At 41.0% G+C, this 19,481-nt stretch overlaps 1 long non-coding RNA gene across 1 annotated transcript in view; it reads left to right on the top strand.

The window, feature by feature from the left end:
* The window catches only part of LOC144263766 (uncharacterized), a 100,233-nt gene that overhangs the window by 71,165 nt on the left and 9,587 nt on the right, over nt 1-19,481 (top strand). The window contains exon 2 of the long non-coding RNA XR_013345847.1: nt 340-419. This is a non-coding gene — a long non-coding RNA (uncharacterized LOC144263766). The remainder of the gene's footprint in view (nt 1-339; nt 420-19,481) is intronic.

Below are 19,481 nucleotides of genomic sequence, written 5' to 3' on the forward strand. Positions count from 1 at the left end.
TGAGATTTAATATGGAAATATTCAAGCTAGCATATCTTACAAAAAAAGATCTGAAGCTCAAATAGTTAAATTAGAGGGGAAAACTTGGAAACTGTGAAGGTTGAAAGAGTCCTACCAATGAGGAGAGCAGAAAGGGCTTGCCTACACTAGAATGTTCTTCCGCTTTAACCATATGGGTATAGTTAAAGCTGTACAGCCCTCCCAGTGAGTGGACAGTTAATATTAATACCAAAAGGTACTTCATACCGGTAGCTATTCCCATACTGGAATGGGAATAAGCTATACCACTATAATCACTACCACCACAACCACATCTTATATAGTGCTTTTTATCCACAGATCTCAAAGCATTCTGCAACGGAGGTTCAGTATTACTACTTGCATGTTACAGATGGGGAAAGTGCAGCACAGAGAGAAAGGTGAGTTGCCCAAAGTCTCCAGATAGGCCAGGGGCAGACCTGGGACTAGAACCCAGTTTTCCTGAGTCCTAGGCCAGTGCGTTACCCATTAGGGGGAGCTGGTGTAGCTTATGAGATGCTGGGGAAGTGGGAATTGAAACTGAGGCCTGGTCTACACTACAGAGTTACAATGGTGCCCCCACTGATGTAAGTTGCCTACTACATCAACTTAATAATGTCACCTCCATGAGAGGCATAGCATTTATGTCAATGTAGTTAGGGCGACACAGTATCCGTTTAGACGCTGTGTTAATTACATCACCAGTTGGCTTACGGTGGGAGTCCCTCTCCCCACCTCAGGGCTGAGAGCTCAAGCTGTCAGCCTGGCACAGGGCTCAATTTCACAGTAAATAGCCTACCAGCGGTGAAATTGACATTCTTGTTGTTTTCAGGGCTGCTATTTCACTTTTCCTTTCCAACTCCAACTGTCAGACCTGGGGTGAGGGGCTCCAGCTGTGAGCCCACATGGGGATGACAGGGGAGACAAAATGTGTGAGCCCTGCGAGACAGTCAGTGCCCCACAGTATCACACTTCAGTCGGTGCAAGCACTCCTAGTGAGGACATGAGCCACTGGCAGAAGGAGGGCAGTGTGGACACCAACAGCCGATTTAATTGCTGTGGTGACTATAGGTTGACCAAACTTAAATCAACCTAATTTTGTACTGTAGTCAGGCCCACAGTGTTCTTTTACAAGGAAGTGGGGCAGCCTGTTGCCCATTCTAACAGAAGCAGCTACTGTGTGTGAGGGCTGTGGCTCTATTAAAGTTTGCTAGATGTTCTGACACTGTGGTCTCATATCATTCCTTCATATACCTTTGAGGCTGCAGTATAGTTTGGCAAAGAGAAGATGGATTATGATGACAGTGTGCAAATATTTGAAGGCCGTAAATGCTACAGGGTGAGGATTTGTTTAAAGTTGTCTCTGGAGAACAGAGGAATGTATAAAAGGCAAAATTTCATCTGAATATCATGCAAATCTTCCTTTCAACAACATCTAATAGCATAGGCCCTAGTCCCCCAAGGGAAATGGTAGAAGACCCATTATTTGGGGTATTCAAAACTAAACTGGAAAAAAATAATATAAATGGATCATAAGGTACAATCCTGAATTGGAAGGGAGATGGAATGGATGACCTAAGATCTTTCCTAGCTCCTAATTCTAAGCATGCAAGTGCTGTGTGTGTGGGTTTGCGTTATGCTCAAGCCAAACATTACTATATCCTTACCAAGAAAGATAAATATCACAAATGGTGCTGAGGTCTAGACGTTGCAAGCAAATACAGATGTTGGTGCAGCACCAATATTAGATTGTACTGAGAAACCAAGATGTCTCACATCCGGATATAAAAGATAGACACATGAATTCCAGCTATTTCAATGAGTGCAAAGATTGGTGGATGATGAGAAGCAGCATACTCCGTTAACCAGCAGGGATTACTGGTTTGTTTATGTTAAAAATATAAAAAAAAATCTTCAGTTAAACCCCACTACACACCATGTAGTTGATATGCTGTAACTAAGTGTTCCCATCACCATTATATCCTCCCTCCTCTTCATCTCCATGTTACACCCACTTGTTACATCTTGTCTGAATTTAGGCCCTGTTCCTGTATACACTTACAGATGTGCTTAACTTTAAGCCTATTGAACCTCTGGTCAGGATTGGGGTGTTTGTACAGCACTCAGCATAATTTAGCAGGGACTTATCCTAATTAGGGCCTCTGGGCATTACTGTAGTACAAATAATGATTAATAATAATGTTAAGGTTTCAGAGTGGTAGCCGTGTTAGTCTGTATCAGCAAAAAAACCGAGGAATACTTGTGGCACTTTAGAGACTAACCAGTTTATCTGAGCATAAGCTTTCGTGGGCTAAAACCCACTTCATCAGATGTATGCAGTGGAAAATAGAGTAGGAAAATATTTATACACAGAGAACATGAAAAAATGCGTGTTGCCAAACCAACTGTAATGAGACTAATCAATAAAGGTGGGCTATTATCAGCTGGAGAAAAAAAACTTTTGTAGTGATAATCAGGATGGCCCATTTCAAACAGTTGACAAGAAGGTGTGAGTAATGGTAGGGGGGAAATTAGCATGGGAAATAGTTTTTACTTTGTGTAATGACCCATCCACTCCCAGTCTTTATTCAAGTCTAATTTAATGGTGTCCAGTTTGCAAATTAATTCCAATTCTGCAGTTTCTCATTGGAGTCTGCTTTTGAAGTTTTTTTGTTGGAGAATTATGACTTTTAGGTCTGAAATTGAGTGACCAGGGAGGTTGAAGTGTTCTCTGACTCGTTTTTGAATGTTATAATTATTGACATCTCATTTGTGTCCATTTATTCTTTTGTGTAGAGATTGTCCTGTTTGGCCAATGTATATGGCAGAGGGGCATTGCTGGCACATGATGGCATATATCACATTGGTAGATGTGCAGGTGAACAAGCCCCTGACAGTGTGACTGCTATGATTAGGTTCTATGATGGTGTCCCTTGAATAGATATGTGGACAGAGTTGGCAACGGGCTTTGTTGCAAGGATAGGTTCCTGGGTTAGTGTTTTTGTTGTGTGGTGTGTAGTTGCTGGTGAGTATTTGCTTCAGGTTGGGGGCCTGTCTGTAAGCGAGGACTGGCCTGTCTCCCAAGATCTGTGAGAGTGAGGGATCGTCCTTCAGGATAGGTTGTATATCCTTGGTGATGTGCTGGAGAGGTTTTAGTTGGGGGCTAGAGGTGATGGCTAGTGGCATTTTGTTACTTTCTTTGTTGAGCCTGTCCTGGAGTAAATGACTTCTGGGTATTCTTCTGGCTCTGTCAATCTATTTCTTCACTTCAGCAGGTGGATATTGTAGTTTTAAGAACGCTTGATAGAGATCTTGTAGGTGTTTGTCTCTGTCTGAGGGATTGGAGCAAATGCAGTTGTATCCTAGAGCTTGGCTGTAGACAATGGATCGTGTGATGTGGTCTGGATGAAAGCTGGAGGCATTTAGGTAAGTATAGCCATCAGTAGGTTTCCGGTATAGGGTGGAATTTATGTGACCATCGCTTATTAGCACTGTAGTGTCCAGGAAGTGGATCTCGTTACAGTTGGTATGGGAACACCCATTTTTTCATGTTCTCTGTGTATATATATCTTCCTACTCTATTTTCCACTGCATGCATCCGATGAAGTGGGTTTTAGCCCATGAAAGATTATGCCCAAATAAATTTGTTAGTCTCTAAGGTGCCACAAGTACTCCTCGTTTTTTTAATAATGTTAAAGTAAATGATATACCAGCCTACTCACAAAATGGTTTCCAAAAAAATGAAAATAATGAAGTTGCATCATATAAGGCTCACTTGTCAAGGATATGTAAAATAACAACAACAACATGGAAAGAGAGGAAAGAATAGCAAGTATAGGCTTTTAAAATTCAAGGGTTACATGGGGAAGGAACACTGTGACTCAGAATGCTAAGGGCTCTTAGTAAGGATGTCAATTTACTCATGAATGACTACAGTATAACTGACCTGACATTATGGATGGAACTGAAGCAACAAGGTGTTAAATGTTTATCAGATAAAACAAAGTGAAAGCTATTTTCCCATGGGACATGTAAACCTCCAGATGTTGTGGGAAAATTGGCAACAGGTTTACAGAAGAGGTCAAGAAAATCAAGCAAGAATATGGGGTGACAGTGAGAAAGTGCAATACGCTTCGGTGTACTATAATTGGCACTATAAACATATACAAGCTTTTTAAAAAAATAGACGGAAGCTGTGGGATGGAGGAGATGCTATATGACCAAAGCTTGTGGACTGCGTAGTGCACATATTCTACCCTAGTCAAACATACTGACTTAATCGGATATCTAATATCTGAGCCTGTGTAAGCCTAAATCACACCAGCAGGACTCTGAAGGACTTGGATTCTTAAGACTGACAAAATTCACACTCACCATACACAAATAATGAGAATTTTAGCCCAATGTACTACAAAGAACTCCATTCCAAAGGAAGCCTATCCAAAGCTTTAGATCATCCAAAGCAGTCACACTACTTCTTCTCCCCACCCTGCCACATCAGTTGATCACCAGTCATGTGATCAACACAGTTTAAAATCCCCATTCCCCACTCCGACAAGAGAGAGAAATCCTTCCTCAACAGCCACAACCATCACCAATGCCTACTCAATCAGACAGGCTTTGCAGCATGCCCAGGTCAACAAATTTGGGCTATTTTGGACCTTTGTGGGGAAGACATTCCAAAGGCAAGGAATCACATTCTGCCAGCAGTCCCCGCCCTTTTATAATGAGGAATATCAGACTCAAGGGTCTCTGTTGATCATAGCTGTGGCAGAAGAGACCTTACATGGAGAACAGAACAGAAAGCATGGGGAAATTTAAATCACAAGTTGCCAAAATAAAACTTTAATGTATTTTGACCAATGTTAAAACCAGGGTAATTACAAACACTAATCCGGTAGTGTTAGGAGCTGTCCTTGTACATGTACAGAATGGTTATGCCGATATATAGCAAAGTGTATACTATCAGAAATGTAATGGACACAAAATGGAACTGCTTGAAGACTGGATAGGAAGTTTTTCTCTAGTGTGGGTGTGAAGCAATTTCATGTTCACATACATTGACTCTGAGTTGATCACAAAATGACTCTAAACTGTGTATTCTTTAACATTTAAAGTTTTTATGAGAACAGGACAATTGGAGTTATGACTACAATCAAACTTCAGAAAAGGTGCCAACTAGGCACAAAAATTGGGAACAGTACATTGACATGGTTATCCATGAAACAAGGCAGACTATGGCAGAAGAATATGATAGTGTGTTACAGAATATTCTTTGCCTCATAAAATGAACACAAATGAAGTGGGAAGAGAATAAGAAAAATGAAGAGCTGGTGGAACTGAGATGCATTCAGACAGAAGAGTGACTGCAAATGAAACTGGAAACATACAGATCAGTAGGGCGAACTGAGTGTACAGATTACTTCTTTGTATAGGGAATAGCAGCCCCATGACAGCAACTGAAATTTTGAATCTGGTATACTAAGGACAGTGGTGAATCAAAAGTGTGGTGGTCTGGCAGCAATAAAGAAGAAAAAATATTTGGCAAAATATTGCCATGAGTATCGACTGGTAAGACTGATAGCATAACCTGGGAAAGGAAGTTTACAACTGATGTCTTAGGAAAATTACCTTCATTAGCCAGTGTACTCATACTTTTAGACTCCATATAGCAGGTATATGAAATTCTTGTTTTACAAACTACATCATCTGATAAGATCACTGACTGCTTGGATTAAGAATTTATAACTCATGGATTACCACATTTACTGCTAGTTACATTTACATCAGTTCAACTCAATGAGCATCTTGAGCAAAATGGGACACAATATAAAACCCTGACCCCATTGTGGCTGGCACCAAAATAGAACATTAAAGAATGCTTGCATCTTCCAGACTGTCTGCCAAATGAAAGCTTAGGACATGCATATGTGCCTTCAGCATCTACAGGGTTAATAAATGCTATCAGAACAGCACAAGCGACAAAATACTCTGTTGGAAAGGTGATTTGAGACTATTTCTAATACATTATAGAAGCATATTACAGTCTAAAACAGGAGTTTAGCCCAACTAAATAACTCTTGAGATGAATGATTAGGACAAAATTGCCAGAAATAATTGAGATCAACAGCAATGATTTAGAAGTCAGAAACAGAGAACAGAAGAAGGAAAAGAGATATGCAGATCAAAGGCGAGGACTTGAAAATTCTGAGCTACAACCCGGGAGACCAAATACTATTGCAGCAGAAATGCAAAGATAAGATTAAAACTATTTTTGAGAATGATCCATATCAAGTGATTCAGAAAAGTCTCTAACTGAGAATACTGTCCTCTGAAGGATAGCCATGTATATGAGAAATTCATCCAGTACAAAGTAAGAGTGAAGGGGACTATAATAAATCTGAAATAGGAGGTAACAAAGATGAGACTGGTGGCTTTACTAGTCAGAGTAATGAGAAGAAAATTGTTTCAGCTAGACCAAACAATTAAAAAAAAAAGCCATGAGGATTTTGAAATGTTGCAAGCCGAAAGGACTGATTAGACAGATGCTGGAAGACTATATGCAGATCTCTCCTGCCTAAGGAAAATGACATTAGCAGATATATTGTTTTATGAAGTATTCATATATAATATTTGGGGGGGAAATGTTGAAATATGTAGCAGTTCTCAAAGAATTTCAATTGTTTACAGTGAGACAGTGTGTGATTGAAAAGGAAGAAAGGATATAATATCCTCTTGTTTTAGATTAACATCACATGGCAGAAAGCACTACCATCTACTCCACAGAGCTGACATCTGCTGCATGATTCTGAGTAGACACACAGGAAATAGGAAACTGAGGGTTAATAGGTTAATGAAAGAATAATAAAAAGTTAGTTGACACACAGATTGCTCATGAATGCCACCTCTGTGTGGAGTTATTCTGAACCTCAGTCTCAATGATTTGTATATCCCTATGTAGAAAGATGGCTGGGATATTACACTAACCTGGGCCTTTGCCTATTTAAGGAAACTGAATTTTTTAGAAGAATATTATTTAGAAACATTATTGGGTGGACAACATGCCTTACTACTTTCACTGCAAGTTTCAAGATATATCAGGATGCAGACTTGTAAACATACCCCTCACCTTAAGTCATTTTCTGGGATGCAGATACACGACTCGTATTAATATGAACAAGAGTCATGTTGTTAAATCCATGTACAGTCCCAGGGCTGCAGACTTGGGGAAACTAGAAATGTAAAAAACAATCTCAGCTTTCATGTAAAATAAGCAAGTGATGTAAAATGGTTACCAGGATTAGAAGGAAGTAGCCACTGGGTTCCAACTGTGCAGCAGGAAGCAGGAATGGTTCAAAGAGAAAGACATACCTAATGTAAAATACGTCCATTAAATTTGTGGGTTTTCCAAAACATATTTTCTTTTCACCAGAAAAATTGTAAGGTCAGGTCTGTGTAGTGGTGAGATCAATGAGGGGACAATCATTGGTGGAGAAAGACACAAAAATTGTCGCAGAAACTTGAAAAAAAATACTAAGACCAATTTTGACAACTTACTGAAAAAGTACCTCCCTATATAGCTGGACTGATCCTGCTCCCATGGGAGTCAATGGGAATTTTTCCATTTATTTAAATGCACCTCTTATATCGTCAACATAGGTGCTGGAACTAGTGGTGCAGGGGGTGCTGCCTGACCCCCTGCTTGAAGTGGTTTCCATCATATACAGGATTTGCAGTTTGCTTCAATGGTGCTCAGCACCTCCACTATACATATTGCTCCAGCACCCCTGGTCCTCAATGGAGTAATGTTGTCCATAACACCTGGGGAGAGAAAACCCCACTATTGTCAAACATCCTCCTTCTTCTTATACCTTTGCCCTCCCCCACCCCCCTCAAGCCCTCACTCTAAAGAAATAACACCAAAGCCTCATTCTCCTATCCCCCAAACACTTTTCATTCTCCTCCAGGCTCTTTATCGGCTCTTTCTTCTCTCTCCCTCTTCCAAACAACTATCATTCACCACTCCCTCGCTCCACAAATATCCTCGCTCTCTTCCTTCATCTGTGTCCCCTACTCTTCCCCAAGCCTCTTCTCTCCTCCATCTCACAAAATTCCTAGTCTTTTCTACCTCCCCGCAAATCCTCCTTCTATTTGATCCTGCACGAGGTCTTCCTCACTCCCTATACTGCACTCAAGCTCTTTCTTAATCTTATACCTTCTGCATCTTAAGGTCCCCAATCTTCTCTCTTAATCTCTGTAACAATCCCCCCTCTGCACTGAAACACATGCCATACCTCCCTCATCTCTTCCTCTCCAGCTCCCCTCCCCAAGGACCTCTACATCCCTTCTCCCCACCTCCGCTCTCTGCCTCCCCATGCCAGACCACCTCTTCCAAGTCTCTCCAATGAGACTGCCCCACTTGCAGCTCCCCTACTCAAAGGTGTCCCAAGCATTGATTCTGTCCACAACCAGAGTCTCACCCCCACCCAGGATATACCATCCAACTAGCTCTCCTCCCATCAGTCTGCCTCAGCAGGCCCCCTGCCCAAGCCTCTTTCATCCACAGTCAGCTCTGCACATGTTCCACACCAGTACCTGTCCACTTGTAATTGTCATCTAAGGTGGGAAATTAGGAAGTGCTTCTGTGCAACACCTGTGTCTACATTAGGAAGTGCATTAGGAATGTTGCTTCTGTGCAACACCTATGTCTACTCCCAAGCCAGCTCAGCTCCCTGCCTGCTGAGCCAGACTGTTGCCACTCTGCATTCAGGCTGGGGAAAGAGCAGAGGGTGAGGGAGAGTGTCAGGCAGGTAGGGAGTGAGGTGGATCAGTTGCAGATGAAATGTTCATTGCAACCTCCTGCCTGCCTGGAGGCAGAAGTTCCAAGCATCCCCTACTGGCTGGAGGCTGAAAGGCAGCTGCATCTATCTGCTGAACATATCAGTTGTTTGAGTCCAGCATCCAGGATAAGGGTTGAGTCGATTGATCTGGCCGCATAAAGCAGCCTCACAGCTTGCCTACGCAGGAAAGTTATATCAGTATAAGCTCAGTCTCTCCCATACTTCCCACCTGGGTCCCTCTCCTCCAACCAAGGACGGAAAGCTGGGGGGAACATCTGCCCTATCATTATGCGTATGACCATAATTTATTCAAAATGTAGATACCTTTTATAGCATTTACAAAACACTCAAAAGCAAAGAAATTATTTAAGGACAGCCTAAACCTTAGACTCCCATGTAAAAAAAAAAGTATATTTCATCACAATACATGACCTTAACTTTGATCCATGGATTGTTCGATTTTATTCTGATGTATTTTTGTTATTGTGAGCTTGGCGTCTAGATGTTTTCTTAAGGGTTACTGTAAAATGGGAGGGGAGAATCAGAATATTTAATCAACTGAAAGTAGAATTTTGTAAAGTACTTAATTTTTGTATTTTGAGAACAACATTGTAGTTTAATAGAAAAGAGTATAACAATCATTTTATGATAAAATTATATATGTACGTGAATTTTCATTCGATCAGTTAGAGTTAAACATAATATTTGTTTCTTTTTCAAAGGGTTTTCTGTTGTGTTCCTCTTTTAATATCAGTGATGAAAAGATTCATTGTGGATCAGAATTAAAGTGCTTATGATGAAATATGCTTTGCTTATACTGGTTAAAAATAATAGTTCATTTATGATGTGGACAGTGTAAGATTATATGTTGTACTTGACTATTCATTTCCTTACTATTAAGTGCTTTGTTTTGCTAAATGTTGCAATAGGTAACTATCTTGGTTCACTTTGCAACTTTTGTTTTGGGAATTTTCCATTTTTTAAAAATATATATCTTTGCATGGGTGTAATTAAATGAAGGTACGGGTTTTTTCATTTTGAGATGGCACAAGGCAAGGCAAGAAAAGACTCACTTGTGGCCTGCACTGACCTTTATTGGGGACATACACCACTCATTGGCCATCCCAGCACCTGTTACAGACACCAGAAATTGCCCAGTGAGAGCTCCTGACATCGGAGAGCCCCTTTTGGATATGGGACACCCAATATCACCCAGAGGAGTTGCCCACATCGACCCTGGGCTCCAGGCCTTCTACTCTCTAACAACCACAGAGATCTTCACCTCTATCCCTGCAGCCTCCCTTTTATCTGTGCTTCCTCTCTTTATACTCACCATGAAGCTCCTCCTCCAACTGGGCTTCATTTTCATTTGGATCTACCCCACATTTCCAGGGGCCTTAATTGAACTCTGGCACTAAAAGTGTTAACTAGAGCTAGGGTGTGTACAGAGCCCATCATAGCCCCAAATCTGCCTGCAATGGGATTACTCATAGTGCCTAATGTTACATACATAGATAAACCTTTATAGGATCAGGGCTTTGTCCCTGCACACATACACAGCACAGCTTACCTTAACTCTGAGTAGTGATCTGAATCCTTCCAGCATTGTCAGATGTTGATTAGGGCACAAACAAGGCTCTGCCTCACCAGTCTATCCTGGGCCACTCTTTGCATATTCTCTATGTTGTTAAGTCCCATATGTCTCTGAGCAGCCTTCAACAGAAGGATTTTTTTTGGTCATCCCCTTTTGCATGTTCCTCAAGCTGCTCTATGGAACACATGCCATGGCAGATGCTCAACAACTCCTTGTCTACAAAGTTATCCAGAAAAAAAGATGGAAATATTTAAGACATGTTAAGATTGAAGCCAGAGCATCTGCTTTGGCTGATGTGCCACTGGGGATCTAGAGCAGGGTCTCCAAACTTTTTGAATCACGCACCCCCAGGGCCAGCTCTAGGGAAGCAAAAAAAAAAGACGGAGCGGGGAGAGCTGGTGTGCCACCGAAGAATCAGCATGGCTGCCGCCTTGCACGCACCCCACTTTGGAGACCACGATCTAGAGGAACATGCGAAAGGGGCCAGCCAAAAGAATTCTTCTGTCAAATGCTACTCATAGAGGGAAAAATCTTATGGAACGTAACAACACAGAGGACACGCAAAGAGAGGCCCAGGATAGTCTGGGAAGACAAAGTGTTGTTTCTGTACTAAGTGATGTCGGATGGCACAGGAAGGATTCAGCTTCAAATATTTTGTTGAAAAGTGTGTTCATTTTAATCGATGGTCTCATCAGCACAAGCTTTCAACATTTCCTAGCTAACTTATTCTTCACCTGCAGCTTTCCCAGGTTTTTTTTTTTTTATTGAGTCTTTTTGCTTCTTCGTGATGTGAGATATTATGATGTCTCATTCTTGGTGTTGAATTTCTTTGTCGAGTCAATAGTTCCTTGTGGTATTGGTCTACATGGCAACTCTTGAAAGTGCTCCTTTGCTCTTTGTTCTATTTCTGTCATGAAGAAATGTTGAGTGTTGATAAGAGAAATGCCCAAAAAATCAGAGCAAAGTGTCACCCAAACCTGTAACAGAAATCTCTTGGGTTCACATCTAACACCTAAACTAGTAGGCCACAGTGCTGAATTTCTCTAAGCTTCAGGAATCCCCTCTGAAAAAGATGTGTCTAGTAATGCTTCTTTGCACTTACATAGTGGATTTTCAGTTGTAGTTCTCAAAGTACTTTACAAGATGGGTAAGAATTATTAGCCCAGTTTTACAGTTGGCCTAACTAATATACAGATTATCACTACAAAAGGTTCCCCCTCCCCTCCCCCCGCTCTCCTGCTGGTAATAGCTCACCTTAAGTGATCACTCTTGTTACAGTGTGTATGGTAACACCCATTGTTTCATGTTCTCTGTGTATATAAATCTCCCCACTGTATTTTCCACTGAATGCATCCGATGAAGTGAACTGTAGCTCATGAAAGCTTATGCTCAAATAAATTGTTAGTCTCTAAGGTGCCACAAGTCCTCCTTTTCTTTTTGCAAATACAGACTAACACGGCTGCTACTCTGAAACCTGTAATATACAGATGTAAAGCTAGTTATGAGAGGCATTGTGATCTATTTGTTAAGAGATGGTTCTTGTCACCTCAGAGATTAAAGTTCTGTTCCCAGCTCTGCCAAACTTGGTGGGCAAGTTTTGGCAAGTCACTTAAATTCCACACCATTACCAAATATGGAAAATGATTCTGTGCTCATATGTCTAAGCAATTTTCAGCCCAAATCAGGTTTCTAAGCCAAAGTTATAAGAGGGGTGGAAACAGTGATTTCTAATGAGAGCTTGTTGCAACAGATAATGAGAATCATCATGATTCATGTCAAATATCTACTCAAACAAAATTAACATACAGATAAATATGCTACAGACTTTAGTGGCTATCTATATGTTTGCATTGCAGCATGAAGAAATCTGCACTGCAATTTGCCATGCATGTGAACATAATTGATTTTCCAGGGCTGTCAGCATAGAACTTTCCATGGGCACCAACATCATATTCAAATGCACATTTAAGAAATTAATGATGACATTTAAAATAAAAACATGTTTTAAATGAACTAGACTAATTTTCTTGGAGGTATGAAGGAATAGTATCACTCTCTTCGTGAGACATTTGACTGGGTCCCCAGCCATTTGCCAACATTGTATCCTGAAATTTAATATGTCAAATCAAAACTCCATGAATTCTTTTTTTAAAACATGCACATTGACTATTTACCTACTACATACTACATGCAGAAATCAGATTTAATAAATACGTTCAGATAGCAACGCAGATTGTTACAAAACCAAGACAATTTAGATTTAAAGCTAAGAATGTATTACTTCATATACCACTGTACACTGGACTGTACATATTCCATTACTATTAATAGTACGGTATGCCTATTTGCCCACACTAACCAATATTAGATGTACCTGGATCTTTCCTGGAACCTAAAGTCAGAAAAACAGTCTTACACCTTAGACATGCAGGCTGTTCATACAAACTCACAGGCATATTATTGATATAATACAATTAAAGCAAATTTGTCTTTACAAAAACATAATACCTACTGTGTTCGAGTAGAGAAATGAATGCCAACCAGCAATCTAAAAGCAATAAACAATAAACTTAAATTATAGTAAAAGTCAATTAGTATGCCAATTAGTTTATATTGCAAGCAACTTGCACGAAAAGTCTTATTTTTCACCATCATACAAGGTGTCAAGGAATGAACTATCATTTAGGATTCACTAATAATTATAAAGGGGAGTTTGACAGATTATGATGTGACTCCATAAAGTAGTAACGTAAAATAGCTAACTGCCAAATGGTAAAAGCTTTTATACTTCAGTAGCTTTAAAAAGGGTACACATGGTATTAGAGACTCACTTTGTAGTAAGACAAATAAATCTGGGAATGCATATGCTTTGTGTCAGTTTCATGTGGTTCCTAAACAAGATTTTTTACTGGAAATGTTTTCAATGCAAAAAGATAACAACATGGAGAAAAACACATCATTCATCAAGTACAACACACAAAAGCAAGACCTCACTTTATTCTTGGGGGGATAAGCTCAAAAAAGGTAGTAATCCACTCAAATCAGTGGAGTTCACTACCCTCACAATAAAAAGATACTGTGAAAGAAAACAAATACTTTCAAACAACATTATACCACTATTACATATTGTATATTAGAATTGGAACATTACAGAGAAGGGCAACAGAAATCATTAGGGGTATGGAACTGTCTCCATATGAGGAGAGACTAAAAAGACTGGTTTCAGAGTAGCAGCCGTGTTAGTCTATATTCGCAAAAAGAAAAGGAGTACTTGTGGCACCTTAGAGACTAACCAATTTATTATTATTATTATTTATTTTAAAAGACAGACTATTCAGTTTAGAAAAGGGACAACTAAGCGGGGTTATGATAGAGGTCTATAAAAATCATGAATGGTATGGAGAAAAAGTGTTATTTACCCCTTCACATTACACAAGAACCAGAGGTCACTCAATGAAATGAATAGGGGGCTGGTTTAAAACAAACAAAAAGGAAGTACCTGTTCACATGACACACAGTCAGTGGATCTTGTTGCCAGAAAATGTGTAGGCCAAAAGTGTAAATGGTTTCAAAAAAGAATCATCAATGGGTATTAGCCAAGATGGTCAGGGACGCAACCCCACGCTCTGGGTATCCCTAAGCCTCTAACTGACAGAAGCTGGGAGTAGACTATAGGGAATGGATCACTCAATAACTGCCCTGTTCTGTTAATTCCTCTGAAGCACCTGGCATTGGCCATTGTTGGAAGACAGGATACTGAGCTAGATGGAGCATTGGTCTGAACCAGTATGTCCATTCTTATGTTCTTATTGTACATTTCAAGAGACAGTGCATTCCAGGCCAGTACGAAAGGCAAGTTCTGATTTGTGTTTCATGTTCCTGGCTCAGAAACTAGAGGCTGAGGTTTTCAATGCCACCAAAAGGATTTGGATGCTCAATTACTGTTAATTGTAAAGGAATTGGGCAGCTACATTCCTTTGTCAATATTAGAAATCTCTGCCTAATTGTTCTGTGTAGTCTGCTTCCCCTAGGATTAACTAGCCTTAGAATTTGTTTGTTCTCCTATCCTTGCACACAGACAGATTGAATTACTCCGCCAATGGTTGGCTGAAGTCTTCATTTGGCTCTCTCAAATAAAGTCTCTGTGGAGAGGCTGGCCGGACACTCACAGTCCCCAGTTAGTGTTTTCCGTTTTGTGTCTGGACTCCCTGCGTGTGTTTGTCTGACCTGCATATCACCCTGGCTGAGAAACTGGTACCTTTATGGTCTCTAGACAGCAGTTTTACCTAGAGAACTAATGGAAAGCCTTCTTCCAGCTGAGACTGTTGTAACTATGCTATATTGTTTCATCTGGTAGTTAATCTTACTTAAAGTTTATATGAGAGCCAGATGTGATGTAAGTAGGCTGTTAACCTACTCTCTTCAGAGTCCAGCACATAAAGTCTTACCTTAACCTTTCTTCCTGCTAAGAAGATTTGGTATACCAGTTTCTATGCTCTTTAGTCTAATCCCCCTCTAAATGTGTGGACTTGTTCTGTAACCTAGACAAGATTTTTTTTTCTTTGTAAAAAGACACTCCCAGTCCCTTCTCTTCATCATGGAAACTGACGAGGTAAAATACAAATACAGTGAGGTAAAATGCAATGCAAAGGAAATGACTAAGCAGATAAAAGCAAGACAGTGTTTTGTATCTAGACTGCTTCTGCATCTAAAAAGGGCTGTCAAGAATTCTAGAAAATGACTGGCCACTGAAGCATTGGTGAGAGCATGATAGTCAATATGGAAAAAACACAAACATTTTTCACATAGTTGTCTAAATACACTGTCCATGCATTACAATCCAAGTGTGCAGGATTCCATACTGTTTTATTTTCATGTTGCCTTCACCATCATGGATTGCTCTGAGGAGGCTGGCAGTTTATGTTTTAAAACAGTGGCCCCCAAACTGTGGGGTGCACCCCCTAGGGGTCTTAGAGGAATGTTTGGGGGGCACAGTGGGGCCCAGGCCAGCCCCTATGGGGTGGGGAGGGAGTGCTACCCAGCCCCACTCTGCCCCCAACTCAGCTTCTGGCCCCAGTCCCGATCACAGGCCCGCTTCTGGCCACAGGCCCTGGCCCCGACCATGAGCCCAGCTGCAGTGCTGACCCTAGCCCTGACTTTGGCCCTGCTCCCACCCCCAGTTCTACTCCTGACCTGCAGCTTTGGCCCCCTCCAAGCCCTGGCTCCCCACCACAGCTCCTGGGGGGGGGCACAGAAGTTTGGGGACCATGTTTTTAAAAGCTTTATTTGAGGTACAGCACTGGCTTTTAAAGCATCTCAAGGGCTGCGAGAACCCAACTGCAACCTGTACATTGTGGATTTACTCCTAACAGAATGCCCCAGGCTGATATATGATAGAAGGCAAGGGTGGTGCTGTCACCATGTATTCAAAATGTGTGTGTTATGAGATATTTTAACCCAGCAGCTAAAGTGTTAAAATTGGGTTAGCAAGTAAGAATATAAACTAACATGTTGCAGTGTTCCTGTTTGTAAGTGTGACAGATATCACCAACCCCATGCAGTATCTTTTGGCCGGGGGGGTGGGGGGGGAGGATGGGACACCATATTGTATTCCATTTATGTATCATTGTGGGCCACAGATTGCATGCAACTCCAGGGGGAGGGTTACCATAGCTTCTGCAGGAACGAAAAAAGAGTGAGCAAAGATTAAGGTGAATCCCATAAATTGTAAAAACCTGCATGGAGGTACCATCCCACTCCTAGAGAAGGCTCAAACTAGGTTTTCCAGAAACCAATAGACAAAGAAATGGATTTGGGCATAAAAAGACTGCATTTAAACTGACTTATAGCCTTCTTTCAGATCCAGAAAACAGGCAGACAGGACCTTTGCTCCAAGATAAGCCTCAACACTTGTGGAAGGGTTAGAAAGGCTTTGCCCACTAGAATCATAGAATATCAGGGTTGGAAGGGACCTCAGGAGATTATCTAGTCCAACCCCCTGCTCAAAGCAGGACCAATCCCCAATTTTTGCCCCAGATCCCTAAATGGCCCCCTCAAGGATTGTACTCACAACCCTGGGTTTAGCAGGCCAATGCTCAAACCACTGAGCTATCCCTTCCCCCACCCATATATGGATGACCTCTGGTCAGCTTTTGCATGCACATAGGAACATTTATTGTTTTTACGTGTTTTTCTCACTAATGCTTTTACTTAGAAAGAACTGTGTAGTAACTTGGAACTGCTACCACTATACTATTTGTAGCCCTTGGAGAGAAAGCAATGCACGGGCCTTTAGGCAAAATTGGCTTGCTGGGAATATCAGAGTGTAAGGAAGGGAGCTATGCAGCCTTGAAACCCCAGTCAGGAAGGACAGACGTGTGTGTCTCAACCTAAAATACGTGATGTCTGGGAACTGGAAACCTTAAGTGGGTGTCATCAAGGGACAGCAGAGGGAGAGTACAGGTGCAGTTAACCTGGAGACTGTGACACTAAGTGTCTGCAAACAGACCACCGACGACACTGTCACAACTAGCGTGCTGGGCTGCACAGATGTCTACGTCTGAAGATTGCTTTTGAGCAAGCAGAGCAAGAGCTATCTGAATGCTGGTCACAGTTTTCTTCTCAAAGCTTTCAAGGTTGTTTCATAATAGAAAGGTTATGTTAAGAAAATACAAATGTGTGCTTAACAATTCTTTAATGCATAAGAGCACACCAGCAGCTTAGGCCTAATTTTCAAAGTTCAGCACATGTCCTAAGATATGTTCCACCAAACATGCTAATCTCTGCTTGGAGCTTACTCTGCAGTTCATCTGTCTGAAACGTCTTGAAATACTTCAAGGGTTGCCGCTGCATAGTCACTAAGGCCTAGATTTTTAAAGGTGTTTAGGTGTTGCTATGTTCAGTTTAGACCTAAATCAATTAGGTGTTCAACACTGAGCTCAGCAAGGCCCAAATACCTTTAAAAATCTGGGCCTAAATTCAAGGATTCATGGAAGAATCTGGGAAAGCTTTTCTGGAAGGAAAGGATGCTTGCAGCTGTGGGTACGGGATATACCAGGGCTAAGGGAACATTTTTAGCTGTGGCAGTCAGCTAATAGATCTGTAGGCACAACTCTGGGCATAAGTTAGCAAGGACAGCGACAGGTATATCCCCACTGAAAATTTCAGTTTGGGGAAGGCAACGTGCCCCCCCCCTCCATGACTTGTATGCCCCTACTGGAGGAAAGGAAGAGAGGCTACAGAGAGAACTCTCTGCTAGCTAAAGAACACCTTTTTATCCCAGTCTAGACATACCCTATGAATGTCATTGTCCCCCAACAAGATGTCGAAGAGGACAAAACTAGGCAAAATGAACAAACATAACAGCGTCATGTGGCATTTTTTATATTTTAAGTAGATCAGAGAACACTGGTCAGAATGAACTAGTGTGCAGCAGCGTTGGGCCCAAGGCTCGTTACGAAATAAAAGTGACTAGGCATGAACAGTAATAAACAGCCATTGTTTTCTTTCACACCTGTAACACTTGTGTACAGTTAAACAGTACTGAAATGAAATGTGAAAAAATGAGTTGTTTTCCTAGTAAATATTTTGGATATGGTACATTTCTAATACTATAAGTTATTACTTATTTCTCTGACTGAAGAAAGCATAAATTATAATAAAGTGTAAAGGTTCTTGATATTTTTTTAAAGATAAATGAGCTAAAATTTTTGATCAAGATGATTGCTTAAAGGCCTTTGTATTTAAACACTTGATGTTGCTTTATGTTCTAACCTCACAAAAGTTTTGCAACTACAAAAGAAATCTTAAACAATGAAGTGTATTTTAGCATAATTTACTAACATTTTAATACAGAAAGTTATTTAAATAATTAAGGACATAATTAAGCCCCATCAACATACTGAACTGTTTATTTTTCAGATTAAAACTTCATAAGGATTCTTGTGCTTTCATCTTTATTAGACAATGTATTTGTTTTGTATTTTCATGGACATCTAATTAATGTTATCTGTTTAAAAATGAATAATTCTCCCTTTTGTCTGTCATGACTATATACTAATACATAGTACTATGGTTACTATGGCACTCCCTGGAGCTTAACCACATTCAGTGAGAAGAGGAGCGATACCACAGGAGTAAAAAGAAAAGGAGGACTTGTGGCACCTTAGAGACTAACCAATTTATTTGAGCATAAGCTTTCGTGAGCTACAGCTCACTTCATCTATGCATCCGATGAAGTGAGCTGTAGCTCACGAAAGCTTATGCTCAAATAAATGTGTTAGTCTCTAAGGTGCCACAAGTCCTCCTTTTCTTTTTGCGAATACAGACTAACATGGCTGTTACTCTGAAACCACAGGAGTAGTGGTACCAGAAGTCTTTACACCAGTACCCATTATGCACAATGCTTCCTCAGTACCGGTGGAGTGCCCTTTGCAAAGGGGTAGCCAGTATTCTTCCCAGCCAGGCAAAAATCCAAACCCTCTTTTGATTGATAAACAGTAAATGTACATGTTCTCCCTTGCTACTGACATTGGATGAGACGCTGAACAGAATGTTATTGCACTAAGACTAAAACAGTCACTTTACTATAGCTTCTCCTGGTGCGTCCTACCTTCCCTTGGCAGAGCTCTCTCTTCTGTACAGATCTCTTACACATCTTCATTTACCATGAACTCTCTTTAGATTGGGCTTCCCTTACTGTCAGACAGCTATCCAAACAAAGGGGAAGAGTCCCCTAGTCATGTTGAAAGCTCAAGTCATCTCCCAACACCCTCACTTAACTTTTGTGCTTCACTCCTTCTCTTTGTTTCCCAGGTCAGCATTATCTGTTCCCACATACTGTCTTACTTCCCATTGTGGTGTCGCTGGTCTATTAGATGAGACCCAGTCACAGGGTCTGCTCTCCACTAGTGCACCTCCTCTAATTCACTCTGGGGATTAGCAGATTCCAGGACCAATGCCTCCTTCCTGCGTCTTGCCACATACCCTGCCTTTTCTTCCTGGCCCTCAGTGGTGCATGATGCTCAGTT

This window comes from Eretmochelys imbricata, chromosome 4 (assembly GCF_965152235.1).
Source record: "Eretmochelys imbricata isolate rEreImb1 chromosome 4, rEreImb1.hap1, whole genome shotgun sequence".
Lineage (NCBI taxonomy): Eukaryota > Metazoa > Chordata > Testudines > Cheloniidae > Eretmochelys > Eretmochelys imbricata.